This window comes from Aquarana catesbeiana, linkage group LG06, assembly GCF_042186555.1.
Source record: "Aquarana catesbeiana isolate 2022-GZ linkage group LG06, ASM4218655v1, whole genome shotgun sequence".
Classification (NCBI taxonomy): domain Eukaryota; kingdom Metazoa; phylum Chordata; class Amphibia; order Anura; family Ranidae; genus Aquarana; species Aquarana catesbeiana.
The window spans coordinates 97,218,278-97,232,503 of record NC_133329.1 but is presented as its reverse complement, the minus strand read 5'-3'; the positions used below and the strand labels follow the sequence as shown (position 1 = coordinate 97,232,503).

The window sequence follows — 14,226 nt, the reverse complement described above, 5'->3', positions numbered from 1 at the left end:
TTATACTTACCTGTGCCTGCAGCGTGGCCTGTTGGGAGCAGAGTAAAGTACAGCGATGAGCCTTTTGAAAACGAGCCTGTGTGATGCCCAATGTGCCAGGAGGAGATTGGACCTATTAAGAATAACTGTATAGTTATCCTTTAAAGCTGAACTGTGGGATTTAAAAAAAAAAAAAATACCCTTGCATTTATAAACTTCTGCAATGGAAGGGTGAAATGCTTGTTACATTTTAGGGTTAGAGAAATAGACTGTAAGACTCATCTTATTCTTCTCTCCAGCAGGATTCCAGGGCCGTGTGTGACTGGTCCCCCAAGCTTCTTCTCTTTGTCACTTTGACATCATCACATACAAAGCAGGACCAGTAGTTCTGCACTGTATATGAGGGCCCGCCCACAACAGGGAGTATCGGGGAGAAGAGTACAGGGCCAGAGTGAGGAATAAGATAATTATTACAGCTTATTCTGCTACCCCTAGACTTATCAAGCATTTAATCACAGTCCAGGGGGCATCATTACAAGGATTTTTTTTTGTTTTAAAGTCTGATTTCTAGTAATATGGAGTCACTGGATCGACAACTCTTGAGTGGACTACGTGCCGGTCAGGTATACTCAGCTATTTCCATTGCAGTCCTATACAGCATGGAATCATCGGACAAGAGAAAGCACGGGAAGGTGAGTCTGTCTGCAGCAGATTATACAATAAACTTTATACTGGCTTCTGTTTGTGGCAACTACAATAGGAATATTACATTTAACAAACATTGGAGATTTACAAGCACTGTTGGTGGTAGTAAATTTTAATTATTTCTGGGGATTGGAGGGGGGGGGTTCGGCGTCAGTAAGGTATTATTTCTTGGTGAAGGAATTTCTACAAAGTCAGCCCTGCAAAGGAATGTACCAAAACGGAACGTAATAGGTTTACATTTAGAGAATAAGTAACTAATGGTAGTTATAAAGAAAGAAAACTAAAAATTGTGAGAAGCAGTTTAGTAGGACTAAACTAAACTAAACACTTCAAGTGAACACAAGGTCAGGCTATGGACATATATACATTTCCATATTCCTATGCTTTATGGCTTGTTTACACTCGTGTCGCCCTCTAAAGAGCGATCTGAAGAGGATCGCTTTTCAAAGGGGTTTTCACAGGTGTCTTACATTATGTAACCCCCTCTCCACCTGCTTTAACCCTCTAAAACCTACAATGTTGTTGCAGCACAGCCACATTAACCTATATACGTCACGTTTTGCAGCAGTAATGCCACCAAATGTGACAGAGGTATCATTTTTGCCGTTTAAGAGGGGGAGGCAGTAAAACCAGGCTCAACCGAAAGCCTGTAAAGTGTTACTAAACCTACAACAGTAAAATCAGTGTGTATATGCAGTAACGCATGCTTGTTATACTTACTGTGGAACCTAAGGGGGTTAATACTCCGCATTGTGTAAAAAGGCTGCTTGATCCTGTCTTCTCTGATCCTCCCCTTCTTCCACTGTCCCCAAGCCATCTCCTGATATTTACAGAGCCAGCTGAGTATTGCTAGAGGGTTTTTTTTTTTTTTTTTTCTTGGGAGAGTGCATGTGATAAGCACAGGGCCAATCAGCACTGTCCAGACAGAGGGTCACGGGTCCTGCAGCCTCATAGGACAATCGTGGGAGAATGAAAACTTCTCCTACAAGCTTTATCCAGACACTCGTAGAAGTCACAAGACTGCTATATACTGTTGATGAGAAAAGATATTTAGCAGTTTATATTTACAAAAATAATTGCATTTTCATGCTCTGTGTACTGTGGGAGACCAGATATAGTGAATGCAGGGTCCTGGGTTTAGTAACACTTTAAAACAACCCCTCATTGATCTCTGTAGCTGCCGGCACTGTGGGGTAACATCCTCAAAGATCACAACAGAGACTCTGAAGTCTAGTCATAGTTTGTTTTACATCCCCTGCTTTTGGCCTGCTACCTTGTCCCTGCTGCTTAGGAGAAGCAAAGGGAGATGAGCTTTAATCTCATTGTCTTTGTAGTAAACTCAAAGTGCCAGCAGCAACATAGAGCAGGGAGAACTGGATTCAAAGCACATTCACTGCCTGTCAAAGCAGAAGAAAACAACCACAGCACATTGAAAACTCTGATCTCCCAGAATTGTTTTCTTTACCATAATGTGCAAGTATGCACAACATATTATGGCACATCTACCCAGCAAACTGATCCATTCCAACGCTGTGATATCCTCGCTTCCATCTTCATGCATTCTTCTTACAGGTTCAGAGTCATTGGTCTTCTTGATTGACTTCAAGGACATAACTTCTGTGCACATGCACAACAAAATTGTCCTGAGACTGTACACTGAGCTGTGCATGCGCAGCTCATTGTATACTAAGAATACTTTTTCTCAGCAGCAGTCTTGTGACTTCTATCAGTGTCTGGGTAAAGCTTGTAGGAGGAGTTTTCATTCTTCTCTGAATGTCCTATCAGGCTGCAGGACCCCTGACCCTCTGTCTGGACAGTGCCAATTGGCTCTTTGCTGATCACATGCACTCTCCCAGGAAAAAAAAAATCTCTAGCAATACACACCAAACTGAGCATGTACAGAGTTGCCCCCAAGGTTCTGTATTATTAGGAGATGGATAGGGGACTGTGGAAGAAGGGGAAGATCAGAGAAGACAGGATCAAACAGCCTTTTTACACAATGTGCAGGATTAACCTCTTAGGTTCCACAATGAGTATAAAAGGCATGCTTTACTGCATAAACAGACTAATTTTACCGTCGTAGGTTTAGTAAACTTTTAATGCATTCTATGCATTAGGGTAAAAGACCTTCGGTTGCAGAAGATCCCCCCCCCCCCCTTATACTTACCTGAGCCCAATCTCGATCCAGCGCTGTGCACAAGATCACAAACTCTCTTGGCTCCCTCATCCCTCACTATGCAGACTGATAGCAGAGGAAGCCATTGGCTCCCGCTCATGTCAATCAAATCCTATGATGAGGTAGAAGGGGGTGTGGCCAAGGTGTCTATGCCAATAGACGCAATAGACAGGGTGGCTCAGGGGAGCGAGCCCGCACGAGTGCCCCCCTAGGAAGCCTTTTTCTATGGGGCCAGTAGCCAAAGAGGAGGGGTCAGGAGTGCTGGTGGGGAACCCAAAAATAGGAGGATGGAGGCTGCTCTGTGCAAAACCATTGTACAGAGCATGTAAGTCTACTATCTTTGTTATTTAATTTTTAAAAAAATGGAAGCTTATATATGACTTTAAGTCCCACTCTGATCCATTTTGACTGCTCATCTGTGAGTCCCTGCCATGGCCCACCAGTGCCACACTTAAAGTGATACTAAAGTCTCTTTTTTTTCTCTATAAAAATAACAAACCTTATACTTACCTGCTCCGTTGCAGTGGATTTGCACAGTGCAGCCCAGATCCTCCTCTTCTTGGGTTCCTCTTCTGTGCTCCTGGCCCCTCCCTCCTTTCGAGTGCCCCCACAGCAAGCAGCTTGCTATAGGGGGCACCCGAGCCGAGTCACAGCTCCCTGGCCCCGCCCCTTTCTCTCCTGATTGGCTAACTGACTTTGACTAAAAGCAGCGGGAGCCAATGGCACCGCTGCTGTGTCTCAGCCATTCAGGAGGGTGAGTCTCGGACGGCTGAGACACTTGTGAACGTCACTGGACAAAGATGGGCTCAAGTATTAGGGGGTGTTGAGGGGGCTGCTGCACACAGAAGGCTTTTATCTTAATGCACAGAATGCCTCAAGATAAAAAACCTTCTGACTTTACAATCCCTTTAACAGTCCTAACACATTCTTAACGATCAGCACTTTTTCACATCTCCTCTACAAAATCTATCCATCCAGGACTTATACTGCCCTCACAAATGACTTCTATACTCCTCCACGTCTTAAATAAGACTGAGTCAAGACATGTTTTTCATGCATACATGCCAAGTACTGAGTAAGTTTAACACTTTCAGGTATTTATTACCTATTTCCGATCACAGTATTCCCCCCTGACAATGCCTTAATCAGCTTTTGTCTCTAGTTTTTGTCTAGGGGACAAGAAAAGCCAGTTTATGTGCCTGGTCCTCTGCTTTCCCTCAGACGGCGCTCCCTCATGCTCCTGGACTGTTCCTTGGCTTTCAAGCCTGAACAGGTTATCAGTTTAGAGTGAACCGTGAATGATGGCCCCAGAATTCATGCTCTTACTCTGACGTTTGTGGTGATATGTAACACGCATAGTGTAATTACTCTTGAGAGACAATAAGTCTCTTTTACAATAACAGCCTGCCTGTTCACAAATTTTTAATGTCTAGGCAGAGTTGTACTCTAAAGTGGTTGTAAACCTCAGACTTTAAATATGAACAAAGAAAACCCCTCTGTAGTGTGTACTTGTCTCAACCCAGAGCACTAAGTGTCATTTCTGCCTGCTGCTATCAGCATGTGTAACTTCTCACAACATTTCCTGACACCAAGAGGGGAAAAAAAAAGTGTGTGTGTTTGGGGGGGGGGCTGTATGCTCCAGCATACAGCCTGTGATTGACAGCATCAGCTCTGTTCCTGTGTGTCCCTTCACTCCAATCAGCTCTCCTCACTGAGCTCTGCAGAGTGTAATTCCAGCTCTCCGCCCCCCTTTTTTCTAAACTCTCAAATAAGCTTATAAATTCAGCACTTTGAATGGATGTAGAGAAGAGAAGACTGCAGTTAAACGGGTACAACTTATATAGGAGGATTTGTTTCATCTCTGTGTATCACCTGAGGCCTCTCACTGCACTGGGTATATGTAAGAATTTACATTTAAACAAAAAATTATTTACAACCACTTTAAAAAGAGGAGCTCAAGGCGTTTTTGTGTTTATTTAAAAGTCAGCAGCTACAAAACGTTTAGCTGTTGACTTTTAATAAAACACGTACTCATCTGTCCCAGGGTCCAGCCATGTGCTCACCCGAGCCGTCAGTTCTCTCCCTCTCCTCGGCGCCGGTGTTCTCACAAAAGACACAACTCGGCAGAATCTTGGACCACGCCACTTCCAGTTTCTTTAAACCATTATTAATTGCAAATTTGTAAGCAGTAATTTCACATTTTCAGGAATAGGTGCTTGGACACAAGAGCGGCAACAGAATACAGTCCGCTCCAACACTAATCAACAAAATGGCCGCCTCCGAGTCGGTGACAACTTTGTCCCCGTTAGCCGCTGTGCTGTGAAATGTTGCTTTACCGGACTGCATTTGGTTGCCGCTGTTGTGTCCAAACACAAATTCGTCAAAATGTCCAATTACTGTGGGTTTAAAGAAACTGGAAGTGACGTGGTTCGATATTCTGTCGAGTTGAGTATTTTGTCGGACACCTGCGTTTCAACTGTGGGCACCTGGCTGTGACAGCTTGCAGCTTCACAGCCAGGCATGCACTGTGCCTGCTGAATAGTCTGACTGTCTTCTGGAACCTGTGACGTGTCCTAGAAGACTGCAGGAGGATGGGGGAGGGAGGGGGAGAGAAGAACTTCCACTCGTATTGCCTAGGCCAGTGATGGCGAACCTTGGCACCCCAGATGTTTTGGAACTACATTTCCCATGAAGCTCATGCACTCTGCAGTGTAGTTGAGCATCATGGGAAATGTAGTTCCAAAATATCCAGGGTGCCAAGGTTCGCCATCACTGACCTAGGCGATCTGAGCGGAAGTGGGAGCGGGTACCTGTCAAAACTAAGTACCCGCTCGCCCCCCCAAAAAATGACATGCCAAATGTAGCAGGGGAGGGGAGTGCCTAAAGAAGAACTTCCCCTTTTGGGTGGAGCTCCGCTTTAGGAATGTCTTTTAATGATTAAAGTTGGAATTTTTACGACAAATTATACTTTTGCTGCATATTTTATGCTACTCTGGTATTTTTTTATGCAGGTTAACTGGACAGGTTTCCTTCCCTAGATTAAAAGCTTCTTTACTGGAAAAAAATGTTTGGGGTAACTACAGTTAGATGCATTTAAAGACTGGAAGCTTATCTGTGTCTATGTCATTATGTGTAAAAATCAACTTGAGCTACTGAGTTATATAAACAACTTGCAAATAGCTAGAGTCTAAAGTTCCACCTGTTGATCCAAAAGAAGAATATGAAATGATATTATGCATTATTTCATATTTCCTAGCCAAAAATATGTGTGTGTGTATAATCTCATAATATATGTGATGTATAAGAAATTAATGTAGAACGAAAGCTCTGCAATAAAAAAACATTGATAGAAGTTCTAGTTATTTGGCAGAGGAGACATGAAGGTCTTTCAAAAAAACAAAAACATCTGCCCCATGCCCCTGATTTTTTTTACACTGCATGACGCATGTGCTATGCAATATATGCCTCTGCTTATACATAAAAAAAAAAAACACTAAAAAAATAAAAATTAAATAAAAAATACACTCTTTATAAACCTTTATGACACAAACAGCAGCAAGCAGTCAGATCACAATTTTCTTTAACAATGGAACAACCATTATGCTTTTATCTTTTACAGCAGGCAATGTTTCCAACAGTTAACAGTCAAGTGAGGCTCACATAGTCATGATACTTTCAGATACACATATAGAAATCATAAAATAGAGTGTTGTTTTTTTTCCTGAAATTGTTCATGAAGTTTTTTTTCACCACTGTCTGATAACCCTACATCTGCTGACCGTTGAATAATCGCTAGTATTTTCCTACACAACTAGATAGGATTATGCAACTGAAATTATATATATTTATTTATTATCTCACAAAAGTGAGTACACCTCTCACTTTTTTTGTAAATATTTTATTCTATCTTTTCATGTGACAACACTGAAGAAATGACACTTTGCTACAATGTAAAGTAGTGAGTGTACAGCTTGTATAACAGTGTAAATTTGTTGTCCCCTCAAAATAACTCAACACACAGCCATTAATGTCTAAACCGCTGGCAACAAAAGTGAAAATGTCCAAATTGGGCCCAAAGTGTCAATATTTTGTGTGGCCACCATTTTTTTCCCGCACTGCCCTAACCCTCTTGGGCATGGAGTTCACCAGAGCTTCACAGGTTGCCCCTGGAGTCCTCTTCCACTCCTCCATGACAACATCACGGAGTTGGTGGATGTTAGAGACCTTGCACTCCTCCACCTTCCATTTGAGGATGCCCCACAGATGTTCAATAGGGTTTAGGTCTGGAGACATACTTGGCCAGTCCATAACCTTTACCCTCAGCTTCTTTAGCAAGGCAGTGGTTGTCTTGGAGGTGTGTTTGGGGTCATTATCATGTTGGAATACTACCCTGTGGCCCAGTCTCCGTAGGGAGGGGATCATGTTCTGCTTCAGTATGTCACAGTACATGTTGGTATTCATGGTTCCCTCAATGAACTGTAGCTCCCCAGTGCCGGCAGCACTCATGCAGCCCCAGACCATGACACTCCCACCAACATGCTTGACTGTAGGCAAGACACGCTTGTCTTTGTACTCCTCACCTGGTTGCCGCCACAAATGATTGACACCATCTGAGCCAAATAAGTTTATTTTGGTCCCATCAGACCACAGGACATGGTTCCAGTAATCCATGTCCTTAGTCTGCTTGACTTAACCAAACTGTTTGTGGGCTTTCTTGTGCATCATCTTTAGAAGAGGCTTCCTTCTGGGACGACAGCCATGCAGACCAATTTGATGCAGTGTGCGGCATATGGTCTGAGCACTCACAGGCTGACCCTCCACCCCTTCAACCTCTGCCGCAATGCTGGCAGCACTCATACGTCTATTTCCCAAAGACATCCTCTGGATATGACGCTGAGCATGTGAACTCAACTTCTTTGGTTGACCATGGCGTGGCCTGTTTTGCGTGGAACCTGTCCTGTTAAACCGCTGTATGGTCTTGGCCACCGTGCTGCAGCTCAGTTTCAGGGTCTTGGCAATCTTCTTATAGCCTAGGCCATCTTTATGTAGAGCAACAATTCTTTTTTTAAGATCCTCAGAGAGTTCTTTGCCATGAGGTGCCATGTTGAACTTCCAGTGACCAGTATGAGAGAGTGAGAGCGATAACACCAAATTTAACACACCTGCTCCCCCATTCACACCTGAGATCTTGTAACACTAACGAGTCACATGACACCGGGAAAATGGCTAATTGGGCCCAATGTGGACATTTTCACTTAGGGGTGTACTCACTTTTGTTGCCAGTGGTTTAGACATTAATGGCTGTGTTGAGTTATTTTGAGGGGACAGCAGATTTACACTGTTATACAAGCTGTACACTCACTACTTTACATTGTAGCAAAGTGTCATTTCTTTAGTGTTGTCACATGAAAAGATAGAAGAAAATATTTACAAAAATGTAAGGGGTGTACTCACTTTTGTGAGATACTGTATATGTATATATACTGTATATGTAATAGGTATAATATATACACACACACACATTATAGTGGCAAAGGTATTGGGACGCCTGCCTTTACACACACATGAACTTTAATGGCATCCCAGTCCATCTTAGTCCGTAGGGTTCAATATTGAGTTGGCCCACCCTTTACAGCCATAACAACTTCAACTCTTCTGGGAAGGCTGTCCACAAGGTTTAGGAGTGTGTCTATGGGAATGTTTGCCCATTCTTCCAGAAGCACATTTGTGAGGTCAGGCACTGATGTTGGACGAGAAGGCCCGGCTCACAGTCTCCACTCTAATTCATCCCAAAGGTGTTCTATCGGGTTGACCTTGCTTTGTGCGCTGGTCCAAATGATTTGGTGGAGAGGAGATTATGGTTTGGGGTTTGTTTTTGAGGGGTTGGGCTTGCCCCCTTAGTTCCAAGCCCAACCCCTCAAAAACAAACCCCAAACCATAATCTCCTCTCCACCAAATGATTTGGACCAGCGCACAAAGCAAGGTCAACCCGATAGAACACCTTTGGGATGAATTAGAGCAGAGACTGCGATCCAGGTCTTCTTGACCACATCAGTACCTGACCTCACAAATGAGTTTCTGGAAGAATAGTCAAACATTCCCATAGACACACTCCTAAACCTTGTGGACAGCCTTCCCAGAAGAGTTGAAGATGTTATAGCTGCAAAGGGTGGGCCAACTCAATATTAAACCCTATGGACTAAAGCTGGCTACACATTATACAATTCTCTTGTACAATATTCTTTTAGATTTACCAAAACCATATAATATGAGGTCACACCTAAACACTTTAAAATTATATGAAATCAGGCAGGCTCTTGCACTACATAGTTCAAGGTAAATCTAAAAAAAAATAAAAAATTATTGTATAATGTGTAGCCGGCTTAAGACTGGGATGCCATTAAAGTTCATGTGCGTGTAAAGGCAGGCGTCCCAATACTTTTGGTAATATAGTGTATAATATATATATATATATATACACACACACATATATTTTTTTTTACCTTGGAGTCTATGTATAAATGTTTTTACCGAAGACTGACAAAACTTTCATCAAACATTCACAACATTTGCTCATTGGATTCAATTGGTAAAATGTGTGAAACCTGGGTGAAAGTTGTGCGACTCTCATGTGAACATGAACCAGGCCGGACATGCTATGAGCTTTTCAGCCTCACTATTCTGTGGAGCTTAGAGGACCATAACAACAAGATATAAAACTTATATACACAATACTGGTATGGGCTCATCACATGATGGGCAACGTTTACTAACCCCTGACAGTTTGGTAGTCTAATTTCCTAGTGGTCCTCAGGACAGGAAATGAGGAAATCCACCCGATGTAGACAAAGACAGCAATAGAAACCTGCATGTAGCGGTTACCCATTTAAGGACCCGAAGGATTTGCCCCCTTAATGACCAGGTCATTTTTTCCGATACGGCACTGTGTCGCTTTAACTGACAATTGTGCGGTCGTGCAACGCTGTACCCAAACAAAATGTATGTCCTTTTTTTTCCCCACAAATAGAGGTTTCTTTTGGTGGTATTTGATCACCTCTGCATTTTTTAGTTTTTTGCGCTATAAACAAAAAAAGACCAACCATTTCAAAAAAATAACAATATTTAATTTTTGCTATAATAAATATCCCCCAAAAATAAAAAAATAAAAATTTCTTCATCAGTTTAGGCCGATATGTATTCTATATATTTGGTAAAAGAAACAAAAAAAAAAAAAAAACGCAATAAGCGTATATTGATTGGTTTGTGCAAAAGTTATAGCGTCTACAAAATAGGGGAAAGATTTATGGCATTTTTATTATTATTATTTTTTACTAGTAATGGCGTTGATCATCAATTTTTAGCGGGGCTGCAACATTGCGGTGGACAGATCATAGCTAAAAATTAGCCACTGATTACTGTATAAATGTCACTGGCAGGGAAGAGGTTAACACTAGGGGGCAATCAAGGGGTTAAGTGTTCCCTAAGGAGGTGTTTCTAACTGTGGGGGCAGTGTAGTGACGGGGGGAGGAGACAGATCGCTGTTCCTAATCACTAGGAACAGCAAATCTGTCTATCCTCCCCTGACAGAGCGGGATCTGTCTGTTTACATTGACAGATCCCCGTTCTGTCTCTCTCAAGAGCAATCACGGGTGGCCGGCGGACATGCGCATTGGCTCCGGCGTCACGCTGCAGGCGCGCCCCCTCCTAGTGATCTTAAAGCAGATGACGTACAATGACGGCGATTCTCCCAGGAGAGCTAACCTGCTGCAGTACAACTGTGTCGGCTGGTCTTTAAGTGGTTAAAGCAGTATTAAACCCAAAAGCAGAAATGTAAAATTGCAGCTTACCAATCATCAGATGGGGCAATTGCATCTGTTTTCCTATTTTAAGCTTTTTTTCCCTCTGTTTTCACCCTGTGATCTGGCCAGCAACACTCCTACTGTATTGGAGTGCCCCCACTCTGGATGAAGGAGCACAGGCACAGGGGGCACCTTTGGACAGCAGCATTGTCATTCTGAGGGGGGAGGGAAGTATAAGATGGACTAGTAGATTTAAATAAACTAACAAATTGAAGCCGAACTCCAGGTAATACTTTCTGTGCAGTTAGGGTAGGTTCACATCTGTTTGGGTGGTTCCTGCTATGGGTCCACACCTGTTCCCGCAGCCAGCTGCACAGAAAAACGCAGGAGACGTGTGTGGGTGCCATTAAACCTAGAAATGGCTCCCACACTGGGAACTCAACTGCAGTTGTGGTTCCTGTGCAGGCTGCAATTCCAGAAATGGTGCAGGGACCTTTTTCCTGCATTTTAGGAGGCACAGCAGCCCATTCAAAATGCGCAGAGCCACATCAATGTGAACCTAGCCTTACAGCAAACAGTTCTGTTCCTTTTGGGATAGAGGTTTTACGTAAATAAAATGTAAATAAAAGTAAAAGCTGATCGTTGTAAGCACCCCTGCTTGAAATGGCTTGACTCAAACCTCTAACTGCTAAATCTGCAGGACAGCTTGTTCTTCTGGAAAAAAAAAAACAACAGACTTACTGGCTAGATCACTCACCGCTGAAAATAAAGGAAAACTAATGCAGCCACCACATCTAAGAATTGGTAAGCAGCGATTTTAATAAATGTTTGATCTTAGGTTTAATAGCACTTTAAGTCTTGGCTGTGCGTGCAGTTTGAGAACAAACAGATCTTAGATGCAATAAATGAAAATGTCAGGGCGCTTGAAATAGACTGACCCACACCAGGTGGTACATAGTAAGCGCTCGCCAGGTTTTACAAGAGTGAATTCTATTTCATTACCGTTGGGCACTCGGACCAATGGAAGACGACTGTTACCAGTTTGCCAAGCCATTCTGCAACTTGCACATTACAGTTAAATAAGACGGTATAACCAGGCCATGCAGATAAGAAAAAAACAAGCTTGCCATGACAACATAATTCTATATAAAAGTAGCTGCTCTTTCCCCACACTCTTCCTAGTCCTCCTGGCAGAAAGCAGCTCTATTCATTCAGCCTCTGATATATTGCACGCCATGCAGTCTCATTAAAGCAGAAGGGCCCCAACGCTCTAATGACTCTAAAATAAGATTGTCTGTTGGATATCAGGAGGAGAGAGCCCAATACAATCCTCTCTCTGGCCGATCGCTGATCACACATACCTCGCAGGAAGACTCTGAAGCTCTCCCAGTTTCCAGGAAACTCGACTCTCTGCAACTGAGTGGATTTCACAACACCGACCCAAGTCTGTGTGCTGACCGTGAGGCAAGAGAGAGTGATGTAAACAGAAAGGCATGCTCAGCAGTGGGCGACAAGTTAGCAAAACTGGAAAATCCCTTACTCTGTCCAATCAGCAGCCTGCCAGCCGGGCCAGCATTATTAAACATTCAAGATTTTGGGCTTGCTTGATCAGGAACAGACAGAGCAAACACACCAGTCTCAGGTCAATAACCGCAGTGTGCGTCTCCCAATACAGGGAATAGTGGTTTGTGTGCGTAAGGCATAAACTGGAGTTTTCCCCCAACCAGATACACAGGACAAAAAATTGATTTGCCCCAAGATTTGACACACGATCCGAAAATCGGACGATAGATCGACGTTTTTATTTATTTATTTATTTATTTTTTGCATGCTAGTCGTATATCGAACCTGAAGAGTTTACTAAAGTTATGAAAATTCTCATATGACAAAATTAAAAAATCGGAAGTGATGTCATGTGTTGTAGTGTTACATAGTTAGTCAGGTTGAAAAAAGACACAAGTCCATTAAGTTCAACCACAAAAAAAAAAATAGAAAAATACAATCCCATATACACAATCCTATACCCACAGTTGATCCAGAGGAAGGCAAAAAACCCCAGCATAGCATGATCCAATTTGCTACAGCAGGAGAAAAAATTCCTTCCTGATCCCCCGAGAGGCAATTGAATTTTCCCTGGATCAACTTTACATATAAATGTTAGTATCCAGTTATATTATATACATTTAGGATAGAATCCAGGCCTTTCTTAAAGCAATCTACTGAGCTGGCCAGAACCACCTCTGGAGCTCTTACTGTGAAGAAACCTTTCCGTATTTGGCGATAAAATCTTTTTTCCTCCTAGGCATAAAGTGTGCCCCCTTGTCCTCTGTGATGACCTTAAAGTGAATAACTCAACACCAAGTTCACTATATTTTGTATTTGTATTGTATTTTCGGACGAGAACTGTACTGATTAAACAAAAATCGTACGATCTGGTATCATACGAGAAAAAATTTTCGTGCATGTCCGATAAAATAATATTGGATAAACTGTCTTGATCGTCTCTCGAAAGCTCTGTACTAACGATCCGATTACTGTACGATTTTTATCTCAATTCATGAAGAGAGTTCTCCGATTAGATGAGGTGAAGATTGTAACATCACTGCCCTGCCTCTCCCCCTCATCCAATCAGAGAATGCTTTGCATTCATTGAGAAAAATACAAGGCTGTGACGAAAATGTAAGCGTAGGATAGTTTTGCCTTAACAAGATGTGGTGTGATCTGTAGAAGTAGTGTAATTGTAGATGTAGTTTAATTCTGGGTTATTAAAAATATAGTATTCAATGTCAGTCTTTCATTAGCATTTGAAAAGGACAGAGAAAGTTTTTTCTAGGATCGAAGTGACACCTAGATGCCAATAAAAGTTTCCATTAGAGTAAACATAGATTGCCACCTTCCTGAGGCCTCAAAGAAAACTGCTAGTCATTTTGGCTACATTGATCCGCAGGGGGCATTCACAAGGCTCCGGACAGTCTGTAAACTTTGATTAATACCAACAGATCTAAGGAACCTAGTTTATCTCTCATAAAAGCTAAAATTTTAGCATCAGAGAGATGAAAATAATTCCTTTTGATCGTACACGTGATGGGTTACGTGTACAGGTAACTCTGTATATTTAGCAGGTGTGGAATCCTAGAGAACCACACAAAACCGTTATATGGCGCCTGATTGCGGCAGGCAGGCAGTGATTGGTACTGTTGCGATCGGCCTGATGCGCTGGTATCGGAAATCCTATCCATGACCCAGCAATCAGCGCCGTTCTGCACCAATTCCACTCTGGTAAATTCAGAACACAAAACCTTCTGTTGGCTGAGACAGGAACACCCCCCAGGTTTGATTGGCCAAAGGCTAAAGTCCCGCCCACATCCATATTTCAATAAATTGGGTAGCCTGAGATATGGACATGGTTCTTCCACGAAGCCAGTTCGAAACTGGGGAGTTCCCACATGTTCCAGTATGCTTCTACTAACAAATAGACTTGGGTAAAGTTTATTTCTGTTTTTACCCCTTTTTATTTTCATAGCAAATTGGCAATTGTGTGTCTTTCTGTATTTTTTGTATCTTTTT

At 42.5% G+C, this 14,226-nt stretch overlaps 1 protein-coding gene across 5 annotated transcripts in view; it reads right to left on the bottom strand.

Moving 5' to 3' along the window:
• TRAF7 (TNF receptor associated factor 7) overlaps positions 1 to 14,226 on the bottom strand; it is a 71,436-nt gene that overhangs the window by 47,342 nt on the left and 9,868 nt on the right. For 2 of the 5 annotated variants that reach the window (XM_073636477.1, XM_073636479.1), the window contains exon 1: positions 12,021 to 12,142. The exons of the other annotated variants lie outside the window; for them this stretch is intronic. The gene's annotated coding sequence lies outside the window, so the exon portion shown is untranslated. Of the gene's footprint in view, positions 1 to 12,020; positions 12,143 to 14,226 lie in introns of those variants that run through there. 5 annotated transcript variants of the gene reach the window in all.